This window comes from Diospyros lotus, chromosome 9 (genome assembly GCF_014633365.1).
Source record: "Diospyros lotus cultivar Yz01 chromosome 9, ASM1463336v1, whole genome shotgun sequence".
NCBI lineage: Eukaryota > Viridiplantae > Streptophyta > Magnoliopsida > Ericales > Ebenaceae > Diospyros > Diospyros lotus.
In genome coordinates, this window is record NC_068346.1 from 8,502,403 (window position 1) to 8,528,292 (window position 25,890).

The following is a 25,890-nucleotide window of genomic DNA, read 5'->3' on the forward strand; positions in this document are numbered from 1 at the left end:
CTAAGGGGTTCACACAAAGGGAAGGTATAGACTACAATGAAATATTTTTCACCTATAGTTAAAATTAAAACAATTCGCGTGAAACTTGCTGTTGTTTTTCAATTTGATTTAGAATTAGAACAATTAGATGTTAAAACAACATTCTTGCATGGTGACATTGAAGAACAAATTTATATGGTTCAACCAACTGGATATATAGACCCATTTAAGCCTGAACATGTATGTTTGTTGAAACAATCTTTGTATGGCTTAAAACAATTCCCAAGACAATGGTATAAAAAATTTGACAATTTTGTTCTAGGGATTGGTTTCATTAGAAGTTAATATGATAACTGTTTTTACTTCATACTCCCTGATATTCTTGTTTATCTATTGTTATATGTAGATGATATTTTGATAATTAGCAAGTCTAAGTCAAAAATCAATGTTAAATACAAACTTTTATATGAAAGACTTAGTACCTGCTAAGAAAATTTTAGGAATGACAATAGAGAGAGATATAAGTAAATTCGGCCTAAAAATCCATCAGTGTGACTATCTAGTAAAAGTTGTTCACAAATTTGTCATGCATAATTGCAAGCTTGTAAGTGTTCCCTTAGTTGGACACTTTGTTCTAACTAAATCTTAATGCCCTACATTTAACTCAGAAATTGTTAAAATGGTAAATATCTCATATGCTAATGCAATTGGAACCATTATGTACTCAATGATTAGTACCAGACCTGATCTTGCATATGCAATCTCCTTACTTAGTAGATTCATGTCAAACCCTGGGAAACCACATTGGATGCACTGAAATATTTGTTAAGGTATATAAATGGTTTTGTAAACATTGGTTTGAGTTATAAGAAGAGATATGAAACACTTGATCTTGTGGGTTTCGTGGATTATGATTTTGCAGGAGAAAGAGACTCAAGGAAGTCTACAATTGCCCTCTTTTTCACCTTGGGTGGAAACTGCATCAGCTAAAAATCGTAGTTGCAGCCTCTAGTTTCACTGTCTTTCATTGAGGCAGAATACGTGGCTGTGATTGATGCCTTCAAAGAGGCAGTATGGCTTTAAGATTTTTTAAAGGAGATCCACTTGCTTCAAAGCAAAGTGGTGGTATACTTAGAACAGTCAAAGTGTCATTCACTTGTCCAAGAATCCAGTGTACCATGAACGAATAAAGCATGTGGACGTCAGGTATCATTATGTAAGAGATTTGGTAGCTAATGGCATTGTGAACATCCAGAATGTGCTTATAGAAAATAACCCTACATATATGGGTACAAAGGTGTTGACTGCAACAAAGTTCAAGTATTACTTGGACTTGCTGCATGTCGGAGTTGGTTGATCAAATAACAACAAGAGCAGTGAAGTTGAGAATTGAAGCATGCTGCACAAATATGAGAATGTGAGTTCACCTATGGTTTGATGCTTCAAGGTGGAGATTGATGTTATAAAGGTGAAGCATCTAACGGTGTCGTTTGAGCTAGGAGATAGAAAGGCCATGTGTGGCAACCGCAGGCTACCTTGTGGCATTAACAGGATGGCCACACGCGACAACCATCCCTTGCTCCATCAAACATCTGGTTGCCTTTTCATTGGAATATTGATCGTGTTGCACAATCTGATCTCACCTGTTCATTCTACCTTTATGAGGCTTCATCTTAGCCATCTGGAATTGCCATTTATCTCTCGCCTCAAGATTGAAGGGACAAACGAAGAAAGGAAAGAAAAAGAGAGGTTGTCTTCTTCGGCTAAGGGTTTTGGGTGGTTGTTCTTTGTTTACTCTATAAATGCTGTATATGTTTTTGTTATTCTCTGGTTCGATAAGTATAAGCCTCTAATCTATATTTGTGATTATTGAGGCAATTTTGTTAGCAAACCAGTAATGTATAGAAAGTGTTTGTGAATTATTTGTGTGGGTGTAATCTCCATTTATCATATAGTACAGTGAGCTCTTTTCACCAGAGCTCAATGTGGACGTAACCCTTATTTTGGGGTGAACCACGATAAATCATTAGCCTTTTCTCTTTCCTTTATTCTTTGGTTTATGTTTATATTTCGAGTATGTTTGTGTATGCTTCCATTCATGAGGGTAAGTTTTCTGTGATTGAACTTGTTTTGGTTTTTTCCTAGAGTCTTCATTTATTTGTAACAGATCAAAAAAAAAAATTGAGAAGTATTTTAAGATTTCTATTAAACTGTTTGTGAATTTTTTTGTAATGCACTAAGAATTACATTTTTATAAGATGAAGGACATATAGATTATTTTTTCTTAATTATAAAATTCTAAATTAATTTATCTTCCCCCCTCTCCAAATAAATTTATTTGTAAAATCCCAGTTAAGAAGTCATGTAACTTTTTTTTAGTGAGTTACTAAATAAATTTAATAAACACAATAGAAAACACTCTTATCTAGAATGTTTTCCAAATCCCACATTTTCAGCCTATATATTGATTAACAAGCACTACTCGAAATATAAACTTAAAATCCTTAGCATTTAACTTAAAATCATTAGCCTATAAATTTAGAGGCTAATGATTGCCCATAAATGATGAAGTCGAGGACTTGTAAACTTTGGATAAGTCTCGAGGGCATTTTAGCTCCCAAAGCTTTTAGTTTCCCTAGTACATGAGTTTGTTATTCCATTTGTCTCGATTACTCAAGGGCCTAAGGTAGGTTTGATTAATGTTTTACTCTTATTTGCTCAAGGCTTAGGGTTAAGGCTAAATGTCTTTAAATTCACCCATCCTCAAGGCTCAAAAGCCTTAGAGTTCGACAATCGTCCTATTAGTTGATCATGGGTTTGATGGGTTTTTAGCTAAATGACCCATTAGCAACATTAACCTTCGAAGTTACACCATCCCTAGGGTCCATTAATCTTTAAGATTATAGTTATATTTGGACAGACTTAAAGGAGTTTTCTTGATGGCAAGGTGAATGTTGGTACTTCTCATAACGATTTGGAGGGTGACCTCATATACCTATTTCTTGTGTATGAGTTGGTGCTCGTAGCATGATGTTAGATCTTTTTGAGAATTAATTTTACTTAAATGTGAATGCACCACCGGCTCAAGGCATAGGTTACTAAAATCTATGTCTAAGGCCTTCAAAATCACTTATTAATTAATTTTTTTTAATTTTTTGATGAGTAAAATTTTTAATTCTATTTTATGTTGATTTTTGTTTAAATTCATGTTTTGTTTATTTTGTTGTTCCATTTGGACGAGGAGGCCCTCAACTCTCCAAGTCCATAGATTCATTTTTCAATGTTAAATAATAAATAGTAAGATGTCATTTAGACGAAGAGACCTCAACTCCAAATTCACAGATCAATTTTCAATATTAGGTAATGAATAGTAAGGCCTACATGCATAGGATTAAATGATAAGAAATATGTTTCTAACCCCTATGGTCATGGTGTAGTAGTAAAGCATTTAGAGTTTTACATAGAATATCAGAGTTTGAATCACTGTGGCAACTTAGAAGGTAGATTCATTGCTAGAAGATAACATTTAATTGGAAGGCAACAGTAATATTGGAAGACAAGTCCCGCATAGACTACATCGAATGTCGAACTCTGAGTATGTGTAGACTATATCCACATCCAGATTTTACCTGGGAGGTGCATTAAGGGAGAATGTCTGTTAGATATGAGCCCTGAAGACCGATTTTAGTGACACAAAGGGACTCGATCTTGTAATTCTTAAAATATTATTTAAATGAAAAGTTTATGTTTTTATTTAAATTACAATATGGTTTAAATTATAAAACATATATCTGTTAGTATAATAAGGAATAGATACCATTCTTAAAAGTTAAGAATACAAGTTACGGATAATCCATAATTTGTTATACTATAAACAAGTTCCTGGCCGTAGAATTCATAATCTGGATAATAGCAACTCGTAAAGACCAGCACATTGCCTTCTTCCTTATTCAGTATGAGATACTGAAAGATAAAGTTAGTAAGTCTCGTGTCATTCTATATAAGATATAGAAGGAAGATGACTAGGTGCTTGTTACAAGAACAAGTTCACTGAACGAGACTGTTAACATTGAATCACATGGGTTATTTCTCACGGGTCAATAATTCAATGTTAGTTGCGGATGTGCAACTAATCCTTAAACTTGAGATGACATGGATATTTATGTATTGGTGGATTAGGATATCAGCGATATTATATGGTTAATTTAATCAAGAATAACCATACGCATCTATGTGCCTAATTCAGTGATACATAAGATATGTGTGCATTAGACATGGAATCTATCACCTTGAGATTTTTAAGAAAGATATCCTATGCGATCCAATAATCACTTGGCGATAAATCATTGGCCGGGGTAATATGACGATTGAATTTGTTCCATAGGGTTGTGTCATAATTAGTCAAGATTGATTTTGGATTGGGTCATATGACGAGATTAAGAGATGCGACCTGCTGACTATAATCTCATATCTTGTCAGGATATAAGATGATAAAATGATCGTATTATATGGTAACGTAGTAAAAGGTTCACAATACTCACTTTACAATAAGTTGAGTAATCATGATATATTGCTAGATGTCACTCATGAAGTACGAGAATTAATCATTGATTATTCTCATTGCTAATTTATTTGTGAACCCAGAAAGTCCCACCCAAAAGAAATCACTTTCAAAGAGAAAATGGATAAATTAGTAATTTTATAATTACTTATAATAGTGCATTTATTAGATAAATAAGAATAATTAAATGATTATATTATGAATATAATTATTTAATAATTAATTGGGTTGGGCTTTTTGCTAGCACATTAAACTTGGTCCAATAGCACTATTGGATTGGATTCAAATTAAATACCATTGGATTGGGCTTGGCCCAATAGCATTAAATGGAATGGGATTGAGAAGCCCAACCTATTAAATGAGTAGGGTTATATTGGAGCTATATAAATAGCTCCATTAACCCTTCATTTGAAACTCTTGAATCACTTCTCAGTTGAGAAAGTTTTTAAAGAAGTGGTGTGAATCCAAAAGGTAAGTTAGAAATTTTTGTGAAAATTTTCTTCTACTTATCACTCTCTTTGATATTCTTGAATAGAAGTGATTTCGAGTAGACCGACTCGGCATCCTACATTTGGAGGATTATACAGTGAAAAAATCTAACGGTGAAATCGGATTTCATCAAAGAGGTAATCTTTCATTTTTGCCTTTAATTTGTTAAACCATATTTTTCTGAAAAATGGGATACCTGCAAATTAAATTTTAATTCTGCTGCACATATGATAAGATCTATGTAATCCCAACAATGTCACCCATTCTTGGGAATTAGTTGGGGGAATCTCGGACACCCCAGATGAATAAAAAAAATATGTTACTAAATTGTCAAGTATATAAATAAATGTGAGCTCTTGTTCTAGGAGTCCGAAATACTAGGTCTAACAACAGTTTGCTTCAAATGATAAATCAAAATAGAACCGTTCTTTTAAAATCTGAATCAAAATTTACGATTTGATTTCGGTTAAAAAACTAAAATCGAAATCGAAATCGAAACTTATAGTTCGATTCCAAGTCCTAAAATAAGGAATTAAAACCAAGTGTAGGAATTGAATCCTACACTTGGAGGATTATACAGCGAAAAAATCTAACGGTGAAATCGAATTTCATCAAAGAGGTAATCTTTCATTTTTGCCTTCAATTTGTTAAACCATATTTTTCTGAAAAATGGGATACCTGCAAATTAAATTTTAATTCTGCTGCACATATGATAAGATCTATGTAATCCCAACAATGTCACCCGTTCTTGGGAATTAGTTGGGCGAATCTCGGACACCCCAGATGAATAAAAAAAAATATGTTACTAAATTGTCAAGTATATAAATAAATGTGAGCTCTTGTTCTAGGAGTCCGAAATACTAGGTCTGACAACAGTTTGCTTCAAATGATAAATCGAAATAGAACCGTTTTTTTAAAATCTGAATCAAAATTTACGATTTGATTTTGGTTAAAAAACTAAAATCGAAATCGAAATCGAAACTTACAGTTCGATTCCAAGTCCTAAAATAAGGAATTAAAACCAAGTGTAGGAATTGAATCCTACACTTGGAGGATTATACAGCGAAAAAATCTAACGGTGAAATCGAATTTCATCAAAGAGGTAATCTTTCATTTTTGCCTTCAATTTGTTAAACCATATTTTTCTGAAAAATGGGATACCTGCAAATTAAATTTTAATTCTGCTGCACATATGATAAGATCTATGTAATCCCAACAATGTCACCCGTTCTTGGGAATTAGTTGGGCGAATCTCGGACACCCCGGATGAATAAAAAAAAATATGTTACTAAAATGTCAAGTATATAAATAAATGTGAGCTCTTGTTCTAGGAGTCCGAAATACTAGGTCTGACCATAGTTTGCTTCAAATGATAAATCGAAATAGAACCTTTTTTTTTAAATCTGAATCAAAATTTAGGATTTGATTTCGGTTAAAAAACTGAAATCGAAATCGAAACTTACGGTTCGATTCCAAGTCCTAAAATAAAGAATTGAAACCAAGTGTAGGAATTGAATCCTACACTTGGAGGATTACACAGCGAAAAAATATAACGGTGAAATCGGATTTCATCAAAGAGGTAATCCTTCATTTTTGCCTTTAATTTGTTAAACCATATTTTTCTGAAAAATGGGATACCTGCAAATTAAATTTTAATTCTGCTGCACATATGATAAGATCTATGTAATCCCAACAATATCACCCGTTCTTGGGAATTAGTTGGACGAATCTCGGACACCCCAAATGAATAAAAAAATATATGTCACTAAAATGTCAAGTATAAAAATAAATGTGAGCTCTTATTCTGGGAGTCCGAAATACTAGGTCTGACCACAGTTTGCTTCAAATGATAAATCGAAATAGAACCGTTCTTTTAAAATTTGAATCAAAATTTACAGTTTGATTTCGATTAAAAAACTGAAATCGAAATCGAAACTTACGGTTCGATTCCAAGTCCTAAAATAAGGAATTGAAACCAAGTGTAGGAATTGAATCCTACACTTGGAGGATTATACAGCAAAAAAATCTAATGGTGAAATCAGATTTCATCAAAGAGGTAATCTTTCATTTTTGCTTTCAATTTGTTAAATCATATTTTTCTAAAAAATGAGATACTTTCAAATTAAATTTTAATTCTGCTACACATATGATAAGATTTATGTAATCCCAACAATGTCACCCATTCTTGGGAATTAGTTGGGCGAATCTCGGACACCCCAGATGGATAAAAAAAAATATGTTACTAAAATGTCAAGTATATAAATAAATGTGAGCTCTTGTTTTAAGAGTCCGAAATACTAGGTCTGACCACAGTTTGCTTCAAATGATAAATCGAAATAGAACCTTTTTTTTTTTAAATCTGAATCAAAATTTACAGTTTTATTTCGATTAAAAAAATGAAATCAAAATCGAAACTTACAGTTCGATTCCAAGTCCTAAAATAAGGAATTGAAACCAAGTGTAGGATTTGAATCCTACACTTGGAGGATTATACAGCAAAAAAATCTAACGGTGAAATCAGATTTCATCAAAGAGGTAATATTTCATTTTTGCCTTCAATTTGTTAAACCATATTTTTCTGAAAAATGGGATACAAGCAAATTAAATTTTAATTTTGTTGCACATATGATAAGATCTATGTAATCCCAACAATGTCACCCGTTATTGAAAATTAGTTGGGCAAATCTCGGACACCCCAGATGAATAAAAAAAAATATGTTACTAAAATGTCAAGTATATAAATAAATGTGAGCTCTTATTCTGGGAGTCCGAAATACTAGGTCTGACCACAGTTTGCTTCAAATGATAAATCGAAATAGAACTGTTCTTTTAAAATCTGAATCAAAATTTACAGTTTGATTTCGGTTAAAAAACTAAAATCGAAATCAAAACTTACGATTCGATTCCAAGTCCTAAAATAAGGAATTGAAACCAAGTATAGGAATTGAATCCTACACTTGGAGGATTATATAGCGAAAAAATCTAACGGTAAAATCGGATTTCATCAAAGAGGTAATATTTCATTTTTCCCTTCAATTTGTTAAACCATATTTTTCTGAAAAATAGGATACCTGCAAATTAAATTTTAATTTTGCTGCACATATGATAAGATTTATGTAATCCCAACAATGTCACCCGTTATTGGGAATTAGTTGGGCGAATCTCGGACACCCCAGATGAATAAAAAAAAATGTTACTAAAATGTCAAGTATAAAAATAAATGTGAGCTCTTGTTCTAGAAGTCCGAAATACTAGGTCTGACCACAGTTTGCTTCAAATGATAAATCAAAATAGAACTGTTCTTTTAAAATCTGAATCAAAATTTACGGTTTGATTTTGGTTAAAAAATTGAAATTGAAATCGAAATCGAAACTTACGGTTCAATTCCAAGTCCTAAAATAAGGAATTGAAACAAAAATCGATTCAGACTGTCAAAAAATAAATTAAATAAATATAAAATATATAATACAATACACAATAACTGGTACTTTCAAAAATAATTTTGATTAAAGTAAATGAGTTATAAATTCAAATGGTAAATGAAGTATGTGGTTTTGATTCATTTAAACCCCAAAATGATACATATGTAACTTGATTTATATAAATTAAATTCAAGTTTTTTTTCTTTTTTTTTATTAAATCAGTTTGAACCAGAACTAGAATTGTTGGAAACCGAAATCAAACTGTAAAGAAACCAAAATTAGAACCATCTATAGACGATTCGATTCCGCTTCTACTAGAAAGTGAAATTGAAACGACTGATTTCAAAACTAGAACCATCAATTTTCGAACTGTGACATGGCCTCTGAAATATTGGTGTTTGCTATGATTCTCGATTTTTTGAGATGACCATCCTTGCACGGTTCTCGTTGCTCGTGCCCTCAATTTAAACGAAAGAGGTAAATTTCAAGTGTAAAATTTTGTCTCACTGTGCAGGGCGATGATCGAACTCATAACCCATCGATGCGAATCCAGCATATCGCTTGTCCGATCGCTCAAACTATGTCTCGAGAGAAAACGTCTATTATAGAAAGTACAAGGCAAAAGTGATCCTTGATGGATAATAAAGGTGCTAGGTGTTTACTTGGGTTCACCAGTTAAAAGGAGAAAAATAATGCAATCATATAAGGTAGATGATTTCCCAGTCCCGAGGGTCATGAGTTGTGCTGTAAGAATTTATCCAAAATTCGCAAGCCTACATATCATGGCAAGTATCATGATCCCTTTATAAAACGTATCATAATCGGAATGAGAGTGATATGTATAGGGTTTTCCATGATTGATATACTTTACGCGATCCAATATGATGAATCAAAGTATAAAATTGGCATGATTATGGGCAAATGCTTTAAGAATATTTGACTTGCTGTTAGATGTGACTCGAGACTCCAATAAATCATCAAAATCAAATTATTTTTCTATGTAAATCAATTCGCTTGAAAACTTATCTGATTGGTGTGGGGTTCATTTTAGGCCGATAAATTTTAATATCTTGGATTTTTTTAAAAAAATATCACAAAGAGTTAAGTCTAAGGACATTTCTTTAAGTAATATTAGATGTAATATATGATTTGGATATTATAAATTAATTTTTGAATTAATTAAAATTAGACCTAAAAGAAGGTTTAGTGATAATTTGTTGAATTATTGGATCTTGAGATGAATTCAAGAGAACTAAAATGTGAATTCACAAAGAATTTGGCCTAAGTGTAAATTACTAAAATTTGTAAGATAACCTAATTTTGCCAAGTTAAGGAGCCAACTTTGAGTGCAAAAATTAGATCAAATTGAATCAAATTGGCCTAGGTGTAAATTCCTAAAAATTGTAAGATAAGCTAATTTTGTTAAGTTAAGGAGCCAACTTTGAATGCAAAAATTAAATCAAACTGAATTAAATTGACTTGAACATAATATTGAACATTGTAGATTGAGGTATGATGAACTTGAGGAACTCAAGTTTGTCGAAAATGAACAAGCTGAGTTAAAAGTTATTTGAGTCCAAGGTTGGTTGAAATGTACGATGGGTTAGTTGTATAGCTTATTTTGAATTCGGGTAAAATTTAAAAGAATTTAGATGGGTGTCAAAATAGGTATAACCGGTAAATACTGCCAAATTTGACAATATTAATGGATACTCGAATAAGAATTAATCGAGCTTTGAAGATTGAAAAAAACAAATTATTTGAAACGCGATGAACAATTAAGACTGCGTTCTCTTTGCTTTTCAAGTTTTAATTTTGAGTTTTGAATTCATTTTTAGTTTTCTATTTTGGTAGTATGTTTTTAAAAAATTGAAAATGCATTTTTTTGTCATTTTAAAAAATTATTTCTCAAAACAAAAAATTAGAAAACGCGTTTTCTTTAAAGTTTTGAAAATAAATTTTTAATAATATTTTATTCAATAAATTAGAAATATTTAATGTTAATATATTATTAAAAAAATATACACATTTTAAAGTAATTAATTTTGTAATATTTTTTCATTATAATAATAAAATATAAATAAATAAATGCATTTTGAGTTTAGAGTTTGTTTTGGATAAAAACACTCAAAATAATTTTTATTGTTTTGAGTTTTTTTTATAATTTTTTTTATTTTCAAAAATATATTTTTAAAAATAGTAACACGTTTTTATTATTTTAAAAAATTAAAAATTAAAAATTAAAAATTAAAAATGACTTAACAAGAAAGAGAACGCCACATAAGATAAGTGATTTTGAGCCAAAATTCCGAACGAACGCTTACAAATCGAATGGAATTGTTTTACAACAAACAATAAGTGGGTATTGGGGGATTGATACAGAAACTTCCAATTTTATAATATATTCCATGATTCTGTGGATACTAATTGCCTATAATATATTTTCTCTCTCCACTCTACGTTCAGTCTCTGCGATCGTCTTCCTCTTCTACTCTGTCTCTGCAGAATACTCTTCTGAGCTTCCACCCAATTCTTCCAATGCCGCCGCCGCCGACGAATTCATCCGCACAAGCTGCGGCCAAACCCAATACCCAGACCTCTGCTACGCCTCTCTCTCTGCCTACGCTGGCGAAGTCCAGCAAGACCCTGCACGCCTCGCCTACGCAGCCATCAACGTCAGCCTGTCCACCACCCGCGACACAGCCTGCTTCCTCTCCAACATCTCCCGCCAAGCCAGCAGCGGCAGCGACCGCACAGCCGCCGCCTGCACGACTGCGTGGAGGTGTTCCACGACGCCTTTGCGCAGCTCCGCGGCTCGCTCGGGCAGATGAGGAAGCTGGGGTCCGGCGGAGAGCCGCTGAAGTTCCAGCTCAGCAACGTGCAGACGTGGATGACCGCCGCCCTCACAAATGAGGACACGTGTACGGATGGATTCGAGGACGTGCCGGACAGTGCCGTGAAAACACTTAAAATAATATTTTATTATTTTAAGTTTTCTTTGCTTTGATATATTGTCGCTGGGCTATGTAGCCATATTTATTTGGCCCCTGATTCAATAGCTCGTGTATCACTAGAAACACGGGGCCAATCAACTTTGGGCCAAAGAATTATGAGAAGGTTGATTTACTCATCGACTTTTGAGAGCGAACCACGTGGCGATGATAAACAGATAGAGATATTACCCCGTTAGATGCCCCAATTTTCTTAGTTTATTTTGTTGAAAATATATGTTACGTGATTATTCCCCCCCCCCCCCCCCCCCCCCCCCCCAAGCTTATTTGCTAATTGCTATAGTCTTGGGGTATTAATTGTCGGTTTCAACATTAGGATTAGATGTTTCACCTCCATAGCAATGACTAGGAGTGCTGGTTATGGAGAGTGATAGATATTGTGAGAGGTCATCCAAAGCTACGACCCAAAGACTTGAATCGTTTTGTTTCTGATAGGACATTTTCTTAAAAAACTCTAACCTTCTTGTGTAATGTAAAAATCAGAGGATTGAAAGGATTGAAGTTAACAAGAGGATTGAATCCAATTCTATTTTAAATAGATTTATTTTAAAAAATTTAAATTTTAAAAAAATTATAAAAATATTTTAATATTTATTTTTTTTAATTTTCAAATGCAAATTTGCGACGATTTCTAAGAAATAGTCACAAATTTTAGTTTTTAATTATTTAATTAATAAATATTGCGACGGTTAATAATCACCGCAAGTGTTCAAATTAAATTTTAATTAATTTTAATTTTTTTTAATTTTACAGCAATTTCTAAGAAATCGTCAAAAATTTTAATTTATTATTATTTAATTAATAAATATTGTGGCCATTAATAATCGCCACAAAATTTAATTTGTAATTATGTAATTTATAAATTTTGTCGCTATTACTAACCATCGCAAAATTTTATCTTAATTTTTTTTAAATTATTAAATTATTCTTTAAATTCAACGACGATTTTATGAAAACCATCGCAAAATGTTTTCAAAACTACCTCAAAAACCATACTTTGCGACGGTTTACAAACTGCTGCAAAAAGATCACCTCTAAAATGCTGCTTTTTTTTATTGTGTGTTGAGTTAGCTATGAAAAGCAGTGCCTTAATATATTTATCTCCTTTTTATATTTTTTTATGAATATAAATACATTTCAAGCATAAAATCAATTATATATTCATTCAACTAATAAAATCATGAAAGCAAGGTGAAGAACATCTAAGTAACAGTTAGAATAATTGAATATGGAATCTTGTTCTTATATATGCCTTTTTATCATAAAACTATACTTTTAAAAAAAAAAAATTGATCAATCGCCGCCAATTTGTTTTATTCAGGAAAAAAAAAAAAAAGAAACAATGGGCTTCTCTTCGCAATGCCCTAAAGTATGTATTACCAGGTGGACTCTTTTATTGGGCTGCTACATACGTGGTGGGCCAAATGGCCCAGAACCCTTGGGCTAGACTTATTGAGATTTCGATCCAGTCCAGTTTGGTTGCTCGGCAACGCAATGTAGACAATACAAGACAAGACATCCATATATTGCTTTTTTGTGGGTCTGCCAATAGTGAATCAGCCGAATGGGTTTAACCCAAATAAACAAAATCTGAAAGAGTGTAGAAGTAGAACCCATAGAAATATGAAATTAATGTTGTCAAAATGTTCATTACTAGACTTTGTTTACAAGAGAATTAATATCGGAAAGCAATGGAAATAGTAGAATGTAATAAAAAATATTTTTTTTATTTAAAGGAATAAGGGATAAAAAGTAAAATATAATGTTTTTTATTAAGTTTTTTTATTAAAGTTTAATTATTAAAGTCAATTAAACTTTTTTCTCTTATATTCTCTTAAGTCAATTGTAAAGTTTAATTATTAAAGTCTTTTCTTTTTTTTTTTATGATTTCCCATTCCATAGTCCCTCAATTAAAGAGAAATAAAAGAAAACTTAAATGAAAAGAGAATAGGTGAATAACTTTTAAAATTTTTATTTTATTCTGTTCTCTTACTATTATTCTAGAGAAAGACATTTTTTTCTTCATCAATTTCTGTTAGCAAAAGATTACCTCAAAACAGAGAGTTAGTGCAAACCAAAATTGAAAATTAGATTTAACTAAAATTAAAGAACACAAAAAATAGTAAGTAAAAATTCATGTTAAATCGTTCAAGGCTCAGATCTGGTATGTTCGTTCACCACTTAGGTAATGCCAACGAATAGAGACCATAAAAAAGCCTCCAAATCGACAGCTCAAAAAACCCCAACAACCTCTCGGCCGAAACAGAAAAGAACCCTCTCTCCCCAATCGACCAAAGCTACACAAAATTGGTCACTACAAAGGTAGATCTGTCATAAAGATGGTGGGTCAAAATCACAAACCTAAGAGAGAAAGCTCTCATGTAAAAGAGATCTAAGTCTTGAATATGTAGAGATTGAGATCGACATCGAAGGATCACCTTTCACACACAAGGAAAAGTAGCCGTGAGAATGGTAGGATAGATCAACTCACAAAAGGCAAGAATACCCTATCACAATCAGTTGAACATGGAATGAGAGAGGAAGCAATCAACCAAAGAAGAAAACACCAAAGAAACCAGGGTTTCGGTCATGAGAGGAAAACACCAAGAGAGTGCCACACAATGGCCTTATATATGAGGGCTAGACTTGGGTTTCAACAAAATGGGCTCCTTCATATCTTGAACAAATGGGTTAAAGCTCGTTTCTTCTCCAAAAATATGATTAAGGGTTTGTGGCCCATCTTCTAAAATAGATTGCCAAATAAGTGATAATGGATTTGGGTTCTTCAATTCCAAGCCGAAACCTATAAAAATAAAAAAACTCACCCAAAAAATCGTCACAATCTTGGACCTTATTAGGAAACATAAACCAACAATTTCTATTGCATCTTTAGTCCAAACATGATGATATGGTTTGAATTATTTGAACGTCTCTAATTAATCATCATTCATATTATATATATGCAACTATATGATTGTATGAATAACTAATTTTCCTATCAAAATATCTCATTGCAAATATTTTTTGGGAGAAAAATATTAGAGACATAAAATAGTTGAAAACATTTGACACTTACGATAATTATTTATTTATTATTTTTTTTTGTGACACCAAGGTTGGTTGCCTCATGGCCCGAGGGTGGGAATTTTTGTATGTGCTCATCGATTTGAGAAGAGTCGATAGAGTGAAGTGGGGATGGCAAGAAATTAACCTTCTCAAGTTGATCCTCAACAAGAAATTAAGATCCTTTGATTATTCAGATTACGCTTAAAAGTCAAAGACATCGAACTGGACTTTGTTTTAGTGTCATCCTTTTCTCTTCACTGTTCATGATGTAGGCTTAATTTGATAAGTCCTATGGCCTCTTATTGGTTCACCCTTTGACGATCAATCATCTATCCTTGTCCTTGAAACATATATATAGATAACAAACAAGATAGTGACAAATTAGAATCGTTATATATCCAACACTTTCAGTCCATTAAGAAAGGAACTGTTTATAATAAGTAAGGAACTGTTTATCAATCATCTATCCTTGTCACTTTAGTTTATTTCACTATGACAGGGACTCAACCTTAAAATAGTTTGTGCCTAAAATGAAGCGTTCACATTTATCAGTTACTTGTGATACTCGTCCACACTATGAATAACAGACTAACTTAGCTCAACAAATAAAATTTATCTTGTAAAGTTTGCAAGCATAACATCTTGAACTGTCTTGGGAAGACTCTTCATAGTATAAGTTAGATTATTCAAAGCGTCTCAAGGGCATAGATCAAGCGGTCAAGCAATTGATATACTGTGTTCATACCGGTGAGTCGTGAATTCGATTTTCGCCCTGTGTAAGGAGAGAAAGTCTCACACCTGCAATTTACTTCCTTTACTGGAATTGAGGGCACAAACTGCGAGAGTCGTGCAAGGACGGTTATTCCAAGTTATATGATTCAAAACATTTAATTTATTAGAGTATGAAAATATATATAATCTGTAGAAAATATGAGAATGTAATATGATAATAAATATGGAGAGCACAATAAATATGAGGGTTGCATGATATGTATACATATATATATATATATATTTGATGTACATTCTCCTTTGATATGTCAAGATGTTGATAGTATACAGCTTCGGATGAGATAGCAAATGCATGAAAATTGAACAGTCTTAAGCATACTAAAACTAGAGTAGCTGTGCTTCTTTGATCATTCATGCCGGTCAAATAAATATGCTTTGGGCTGGCTATATTTACGATCAGATGTGGCACTTAATTAGGGTCAACCAAAATTATAATTTCCCTTCTTCGGTCTTCATAGATAGGTACCTAAAAAGTTGAACAAGAAAAAATTTATACACTCACATGGTTTTTTCTTTCTTTCTTTCTGAAACTTGCATGGCTGCAAGCTTTGACTCAAGTGTTTAGATAATTAATGTGTTATGAATTTTTTTACATGAAAATAATTATAAATATTTATATTAAAGAGTATGTCATCAAATGTTAATCATTATCCCAATCACTTTTAAAAAAATCACGGATATATATATTTTTTATAGCATAGAAAGACTGCAGAAAAATTTTAATTATCAATTAATGCTAAGGAGATGTTTGTTAAAATAAGTAAGATAAGAGGTATAAAGATAAGTTCAGAATATTTTTCAAACCAAGATATGGAATGGTTAAGATAAAACTGTGAAGCATTTCAAGATTTCGATCAAACTTTTTGTTAAATTTTTTAAAATTCACTAATAATTGTACTTTTTTTTTCTGTGTCTGTTAATGCATATGATAAGTATTAAGTTAAGAGTTTTTTTTATCAAAATATCCTTATTACCAAACTCATTCAAAATTGTTTGTTAACATCAACAACAAATTTATGATTAAAATAGTATTTTATGATTAATATGAATTGTTAGAAAAATAAAATTAAAAATAATATTTTATTTTCTAAATCCATATTCAAAAATAGATTTAAAAAGAGTTGAAAAGTAGAAATAATTATTGTTGGAATTACAATAATTCCACCTAGATAATTAAAAATGACCAAAATATATTTTCATAATAGATAATAAAATATAAAATTGAATAAAATAATTTAAAAATTGGTGAAAGGAATTGTATTAGTTAATAAAATATATATCTATAGAGAGAGAAATTTAAATTTTAAAAATCGATGAAAGGAATATATTTTTTGTAAATTTTAAAAATTGTCAAAATATATGATAATTTAAAAATGTATTAAATAATATTAACTATAAGATTTAAATGAATAATTTATTTTAATAAATTTAAAATTTTAATAAATTTAACTAGGCATATAAATAATTGAGATTTATTTCTAAAATATTAGATAAATTTATCTGTGAGAGAGATCAGATAAATTTATCTTTAAAGAAAAAGATAAGAAGTCACATGAGAATTTTTTCAAAAATGATCAAATAAATTTAACTAATATGTTGGAAAAACTAAATATCCTGAATACTTCTCATATCTAATCTTTTTTTCTTCTTATGTTGATTATCAAACACTCTCTAAATAAGTTAATTAACGAAGGCAAATTGGCAATGCGTTGTTACCCCGTCAAACTAGCTAATTTGTGGAAAATTCATGTATTTTGTATAATTTTGTTGGTCAATTGATGGGAGGACAAAGGGGTCAGATTGCTAGAATAGTTGTGCTTTTGGAAGACCCACATGACAAAATTGAGAACCCCCTCCATCAACTACATGATCAAACCATGAAGAGTTGCCAATATAAGGCGGTTTTATAACTTGCATTGAATTTGACTCGTTTATGTGACATTCTATATATATGGGCGTGTTATTTAAAGTTAAAATTTAAACATTATTGTGTCAAAATGTGAATTTCATAGTTTGATTTGGTCACAATTAAAAAGTTTGAGGTTTCCTACTACTTGAATAATTTTTTTTTGCTAAGATATCTACTCCTTAATTAAATTCTGGTATTGTTTGTTTGTATTTATGTTTGGATGCATTTGTTATGTCTTGTGATTTATTTTATTTTCTTGCTAAGATTTATAATTTTTTTAATTAAATTAAGTCTCTCATTAATCGAAATATTCAGTTACACATAAGAACATTTGACAAATTGAATTTTGTTAGTATAAAAGGAGAGGAAGGAGGTGGAAATTTTATTGCAAAAGGGGAGTTTGATTTTGATAAAACTTTATTTTATTCAACATCACATTGTTCATATTATAAACAAGAATATTATTAAGAGTTGTATTCAACAATAATAAACATACAGAGGAAGGAGAGGGAGAATTCCACACGTTCTTCCAACTATGTATAAAACATTAATTATAGGTACCTTTATATATAGATATATGTGGACTTGCAAAAGCAAAAGTTACAATATTTAACTTTTGTCAGAACAAGGCTATGACAATATTAGTGTTACGCTATGAATTGATGACCAGCAGGAGACAGTTGTCAGAACAAGGCTAGAGGAAGGATTAAAGCACACCAAATGATTTGTAATTATGGGTATGTGTCCAACTTGAAGTTTGACCGCCTGCATGGATAAATATTTAACTATAAATTTACAAACGACATCTCAAATTACACAGATTAATTGTGTGGGGGAGGCTTTTGAAAGGTTATTAAATTATTAGGTTTCAAACCTTGGTTTAGCACACGAATTTGGATAATATATTCAATGAGTTTTCTTTGTTCTGGTGAAATAACAAATAAAATTGAACTTGAAAAATATCGGTAATGCCCTAATATAATTTTGTTGCTGATAGAGTTGGTAGATTTATAATTAATTACTTAAGTGAGTTTAAGTTTCAGACACTTGATCGTCTGTTTTTTTTTTTTGAGAATTTTTTTTTTATTAGGGACCACCTTAATAGAATTATTACTTTTGGCCCATCAAACTCACATCACCAAACAATAAAGGTCAAGAAGCACATTTTTATCTTTCAATTTTTACGTTTTTTTCTTGTGAAATTTTAAATTTTTATGGTTCTAAATATGTCTTTGAACTATGTAAAATTACTCATTTAAACACCTAGCCAATAAGTGTTGACTTGGTAATTTTTTAATGTTTCCTCAACTCTTTCTCTCTTATTCTGGCATTTTCTCTACTCATTATCTCTATCTCTAGTGTCTTCTCCACTCTCTAACTTTTTCTAACTATGTGTCATTTGGCATCTCTTATTTCTTTCAAATGTCTCCTCAACACCCTTTCTCTCTCCGGCGGCATTTCCCTATCTCCATCTCTCTATTCAACGAAGCTATAAAGCCTTTACTTAGACAACTAGAACAACTAAGAGAAAAGAAGGATCTAAAAAGACAGAGAAATGAGGAGAAGGCCAAAGCTAGAGTTATTCAAACTCTATACATGATTGATTGTGAAGAATCATCTTCTTTCTCGTCTTTAGAATCAAACGACGGAGAAGATAAAGAGAGGGGGAGGGGAGGGGAGAGCTAAGGAGACGTCATAAAAAGAGTAAATGAGCTAAAGAGACGTAGCCGGATAGAGAGAGGGGAACCAAAGAAATCAACATACCTAAAGTGATGCAATTGGAGAGAGAGAAAAAAAGGGCTAAGAAGATGTTAGGGGGAGAGAGAAAGGAGATGCAGTTGGAGGAGATATAAGAAATGTTGGAAGAGATCCAGGAAATGTCAAGGAGAAGAGACACAACGAGAAAGAGATAGGAAGTTGAGTAAATGTTGGAGAGAGAGGGGAAGAGATAAGGAGATGCCAAGAAAATGGAGCTAAGGAGACGCTATGGAGATAAAAAGAGGGAGAGTTAAGGAGATGTCGGAAAACTATTACGTCAGTGTGCATGCATATTACTTACTGGCTAGATATTTAAATAAGTGATTTTGCACGGTTTATAGACACATTTAGAACCATAAAAAGTTTAGGTGATATTCACTTCGTATTTGATTTTTGAATTCATTTTTAATTTTGTGTTTTGAATGTCTATTTTAAGATTTTTAAAAATGCATTCTTTTTATTATTTTGAAAAATTGTTTCTTAAAATAGAAAACTAGTAAATGAATTTATTTTGAAATTTTGAAAAACTATTTTTTTTCTGTCATTATGATATTTTATTTAATGAATTTAATTATTAAATAATAAAATTAACTCTTTTTAATAAAATTCTACTATTAAAATAAAATAATAAATTTGATTAATAAATTACTAATATACATCTTAATAATAATTTATATTAAATTATACACTTAATAATATAATATATTTTATTGTATATTTTTAATTAGATATACTATATTTTTTAAAATTTAAATAAATATATAATTTTATTTTCAAAATTTAATAATAAATTTTTTAATTCTTTTTTTTTCTCTCTTTTCCAGTGCCCTTCATCTTCTCCTGCGCCAGCTTCGTAAACAGCAACCATTGCCGGCTAGAGATTCACACGATCAGAGTCTACTATTAAAAACTCCAAGTCAAGAGGGTTAACATACACAAAAATGGGCCAAATTTAATAGTTGGATTTTTGTAAATCTAATTTTTAATTTTTAGCCACCACCTATATACACACTACAAGTCACCACCGGCCATCGTGGTTGGTGGTTTTCAGCGATCAGAGACAACTACTCGACACTCAAAGGCCCATCGACCTACATACCCAAAAACCAATAAGATCCAACAACCAAATCTCCTTAAATCTAAGGTTAAACATTCGACCCACCCGCTTTTATACTCACTGCCAATCGCCACCGGCTACCGTGCTCGGTGGTTTCCGACGATCAGAGGCAACCGCTCTACACCTAATGGCCCATGGACCAACATACCCAAAAACCAATAAGAGAAGAGAGGAGAGATGAGACAAAACCAGCAACTAGCCAAGGGGCAGTCGACGGGGGCTCGCATCGTTGGTGGCGTACACGGTGGTGGTGGTGGAGGTCGACGGCCAAAGGAAAGAAGAAAAAATAGGAGAGATGTGGATCTATGCGAGATTGGGGTGGGAAGGGTTGTTGGGTGTTTTTCGCATTTCCAACGTTTTCGGTGTTTTCAATTAGTTTTGGTTGAAAACACCCAAAGGGTTTTCTTTATAAAAATTTTCTTTATTTTTGAAAATAACAAAATAAACGTGTTTTTAGTATTTTGAAAAACTGAAAATTCAAAATAGGCTGAAAACAACAAAGATAACATGGTCTTACGATTTCATAAGAAAAAAAATATAAAAATTTAGGGATAAAAATATGTTTTTGGCCAACAATAAAAGATGAATTATATAATGAGTTGTTTTAAAATCATAAAAGAGTACAAAAATACTATCATATGTAAAAATGGACACTTAGGTTGCATGGAAACGAAAATGGGAAGCAAATATGATAAGAAACGAAAATGAAAAAAAATAGTACTTTCAAAAACGTAAGAAATGGAAACGTGTAAATAAAAAAATATAAAGGTCTTTTTCTAAATATAATTTTTATATAAAAAATTATAAAAACTAGTTATTCAATCAAAAAATAAATATAAATTTCATAATATATTCAATTAAATATAAACATAAATTCTATCATTCATGAACTATTACTAACTAATTAAAAACAAGCAATAAATTTAAAAAAATCAATATACTACAATTTATAAAAGTTCCTCCACTTTATCATTCTTTTTTTTTTTTTTTATAATTTTTCATTGGCATCTTCAATAAAGAGTGTGGTCTCCAACTTTGATTCATTTACAGAAAGATTAACATAATTTAGAATACTCTCAAATTTATCTTCACCTACATTTCACATTTTTATCTTCTCCTATGGGGATGAGATCAAGACTCGAGAAGAAGGAAGACGACGACGATGGGACTTTCTTTTTAGGTTTTTTCAAAATGAAAAAGGAAAAAGATATTCAATTTAGGCTTAAAATTTTTGAATTAGGGAGATAAAAAAAATTCCGTCTCTAACCTAGTTAGATACAAAAAAAAAATTTGTCACTAACCTCTTTCTAAATGAAAATGCATTTCCAAATTAGAAACATATTTTCAATATTTTTCTAAAATTAAGAAAAGATCCAAAACATTTTTAAAATTGTAGAAATGACGTATAAATATTTTTTTGGTATTTCTCAACGTTTTGGTATAAAAACATATTTCAAAAATGTCAAAACAATATCCGAGACATTTTTGTGCATGGTCACTTCTTCCAAACAATATATGTAGTCCCAATTTCATTTTGTTAATAATTGCACAATCACTTTTTTTTATCTTTTATTTTATTTTAAATGACAAGTATCTTTAGAAAATAAAATAAATATTGTTAACACTAAAAAAATAATATTTCATTTAACTGCCAAAAAAATAATTTCTTTAATAACATCCAAAAACTAAAAATAATGTTATTACACCCAAAAAATATTTTATTATCTTTTAATATGAGAGAATTCTTTTTCATACAATTATTTTTATTAATTTTATCCAAATTCTAAAATAAAAAACATAATAATAGAATAAAATATTCATTTTAATACTCCCTTAACTAAATATGACAATTGAATGAAATAATTATTAATTTATATTTTCATTTCCATTTCCTCTATTTTCATTCTACTGAATCAAAGATGCCATAAAGAAATTTAAACCCTTATTACCAAATACATTATTAGGAACTATTAGTACCTAAGCCGAGGGGCTTAAATAGATTTATTTTTTTATAAAATTATATAAAATGTTGTCATTTTTCTATTTCAAAATTTCTCATTAATTTATGACATTATTTTCCTATGGTTTTATGAATAAATTTTAAAGAATATAATTTTTTAACTGTTATAAGACCACATTCATTGTATGACAAAAATAGTAGACAGTTAATTATTAACATGTAAAATATTTATGTGGACTTCAAAAAAAAAGAAAATATATGAGTATAACTAAAATGAAAGGAAAATAAGAAATAAGATTATGAGTGATAAGGTGATATATAGTAGTTTTTATTGACAACAAAATGTGAGAGGCACAATTAAATTAATTTAAATGTAGCAATCTGTTAGGGGGTCTAGACGTTTTCAGATATTTTATTTTGGGTTTAAAATTTTTTCTTTAATTAATTGAGGATTGAAAATATTTTTATGGAATAAAGTGTAAGTGGAAATAAGAATTTGGCAGTCCATCCAATTGGGATTCAAAATGTGGGGAATGTCCAAATAGATTGGGCTATTGAGATCTATTTGGAATTTTAATTATATTATGAATGGGCTTGGATGATGATAATTTATTTGGGTTAGTGAGTTGGGCTATGGAATGTCTCACGGCATGGGTTGAGCCCAATTGATAAATGAAATTCTTAAAAAAAAATCATAACAAAATAAATTGACCATCAAATATCAATAGTGTCTTTAGTCTTTCATTTGACCATTGTACAGGTGAAGGGCAATCAGGTCATTTCGACCAAGTTGCAGGTAGAGACTGTATATTTCCCTCTTTATACTTCATCTGCATCGGTGACCTTTCTCCTGTGCGTACTCTATTTTCCCATCTGAAACTTCTTCTTCTTATTTCTTCTCTTCCCTCCTGGCTACTCGTATTTTCATCTGGGATGATAGCAACTTCAGGAAGAGAGGATTTTTCTGCATAACGAAGTCATCAGGCAAGTTCTTCTTGCATTCCCCTTTGATTTTCAGTGCAAGTTCTTCTAGCATTCCCACTTATTTTCAGTGTGAGCTCTCCTATATATATATTCTGTATTTCAATGCAAGCTTTCTTGATTTTTACTTTCTTCTTTAACTTTTTGCTACAAGTTCTTTTATATATCTTCTTATATCCTTGTGCAAGCTAGCTTATATATTCTTCTGCTGATACAATTGATGTGTACATGTTGGCTCGTTGTGTTCATTTTAGCTTGTTGTGTTCAATCTTTTGTTTCTGTATCTCTTTGTGGGTCTTATTGAGGTCTCAAAATGGAGTTTATTTTCACCCCAAGCTTTCTTCGTGAATGCCATTTTATATAGCTAGGTGAGGATGAGAACCTCTGCTCGTTCTGCATCCAAATAAGCAGTGTTAAATGTATATATATGTGTGTGTGTGTGGATACCATATCCGAATGAGCTCGTTGTTCCAAATGCCTCTTATATATATATATATATATATATGTGTGTGTGTTGTGTCTGAATGTAAAATGCTAAGTCACAATTCGCATGAATTCATTGGAGTATTTGGAGGTCTCACACGAACAACAAAATCTCAACTGAAAATATATACTGTTCGCCTATATATGAGACTCACTTGTAAATACACATATACAAACATGAGTAATGAGCTGTTACCCCTCACTGATTTGTAAAGCTTATTCGAGCCATACCCTACCTAACCAATGCACCACATATTTATGCTTAAATAGTCGTTCGAGTGCCCTGATCTGATCGGCCAACCCACCTATATATATATATATATATATATGCACATACAGTTGCATTTCTGTTCTAGCGAGCTCTTCCCACGAGCTTTTTCCTCAAGCCTTGGCCACGAGCTCGTTTCGAGCTCTTTCCGCTTGTCTTTTTTGCGAGCTCATGACCTCGAGCTAGTTCCGAGCTCTTTCCGCGAGCTCCCTCCATAAGTCGCGAACTCATGACCTCGAACTCGTCCCGAGCTCTTCCCATAAGTCTTAGAATGCAAGCTCTGCTCACGCCTTATCCATTTACATTCCCTTAATTTAAGTAAATATTTGTATTTTCTTTAATTTATATTTTACCTTTCATTTACTTTAATATATAAATGTAAATAAGAAGGTACCCCCTATTTGGATTTAATAAAAATATCAAAAAATCAAAATCCATAACAATAAAAAGATAGAACTTTGGTTTTAGTACAAACTCAAGAAATTGTGATTTTACCACCCTCGAAACACATAGGTTTTGTTTCTTAAAAAATTCATTAAAAATCATTCTTATAATAATGAATGTTAGTTATCAAAATACTGGAAGTTATTTTTCAAAATGAAGACATTTACAAAAATGTGTTCTAGTTGGTCGTTTGCCTTAAAAAAAATTTTGATTTATTTTGACCAACAATTTCGCGTGGTGTGATCATTCTGATTGCATGAGGACTAATAATGAATTTGAGCTATGAGCACGAATGCAAGTAAATGCATACTGTCACAGGTTAAATGAAATTACAACAATCATATGATGGGAAAAAATAGTTATTAAATTTATAATACTCCTCAGCTGGTGAATCGAGATTTAGTATTAAATAACATCTCACAAAAATTATTCCTGTGTTATAAATTACATCAAGCATTTCTGTGTCATAAATTACATCTTGAATGTGGTAAACGTTATGAAGTAAGATATGTTGAATTTTTCTAATAATGAAAAAATACCCGGTATGGGTAAGTGATGTTGAAAGTATAAATATCGCGGAAACAAGAATTTAAAAGCATATGGTTGGAAAATGCATACATGTATATGTTACACATATATATATATATATATGTTTTGCGCACCTATTATTTTACGCGGAGGGAGAAATGGTACCCTAAAGCACCTAGTGCGAGACGAGGTGGCCATAGCCCGGCAGGTTGACTCCATATTTATTGTGAGGTTTTATGAAACTTATGTACTTTTGCATGCATCGATTTATGGCTTATGAGCCGAAAAAATTGATATGGATAATGAAAGGATGCACTATTGCATGTAGTGATTGATGGCTTGTGAGCCTGTGAGAGAATTGCTAATGATATTGGAATTTTATGCACATTTGCATAGTGATATATGTTGACATGAAATATTAAGTTGAATTGATAAATTCATGAATCATGAATCTTGTATATAATTATGGAGTCCTTGATTACTCTTCTTGGTGTCATCGTGTTATTGGATCCTATATATTGTTCATTGTATCTCGAACTTACTGAGACTCGCGGCTCACTTGATATTCTGTGCCATTTCAGGTAAAGAAAAGATTGTTATTGGGGGCAAGTCCACTAAAACTGCAATCAAGGGATAGTGGTGTATGAAGACGCGTTCTAATTTCAAAGATCCCAGTTAGTGATTTGATGAGATTTATAGTGATGAGGATTTGTTATATCTATTGGCAATTGAGCTTCTTATTATTTTGTATGGCTATCAAACTTAGAGTCATGAGATATTAAAAATGTAATTTAATTTTATTTAAATTTCTATTATTAGAAATGAAATGAGTTGTTAGTTGAGTTCAGTGTTGTTCTATATCATCTCTGTAATGAACTTTTTTCGAGTATTCAGAAGCAGGCCTTACATTAAATATGCAAAAAAATAAATGAGAAAAGCACCTATGAGGATTGAATGGAATATATATACATTTTGTAGCGAAAGACATGGAGAAAATAAGATTAAAAGAACTTTAGTAAAACTTTTAGACACGATAGGTGATATAATTGACTTATATAAAATTAGTTGTGAAGTAGAATTTTGGAACCAATAATTGTCACCCATATGACGAGAACTCCTCAA

At 31.2% G+C, this 25,890-nt stretch overlaps 1 protein-coding gene and 1 pseudogene across 2 annotated transcripts in view; both read left to right on the forward strand.

Annotated features, from left to right (window-relative positions):
• Nucleotides 1-25,890, forward strand: part of LOC127809537 (pectinesterase-like) — a 141,705-nt gene that overhangs the window by 19,497 nt on the left and 96,318 nt on the right. The window lies entirely within an intron of this gene.
• Nucleotides 10,773-11,711, forward strand: LOC127809542 (21 kDa protein-like; annotated as a pseudogene).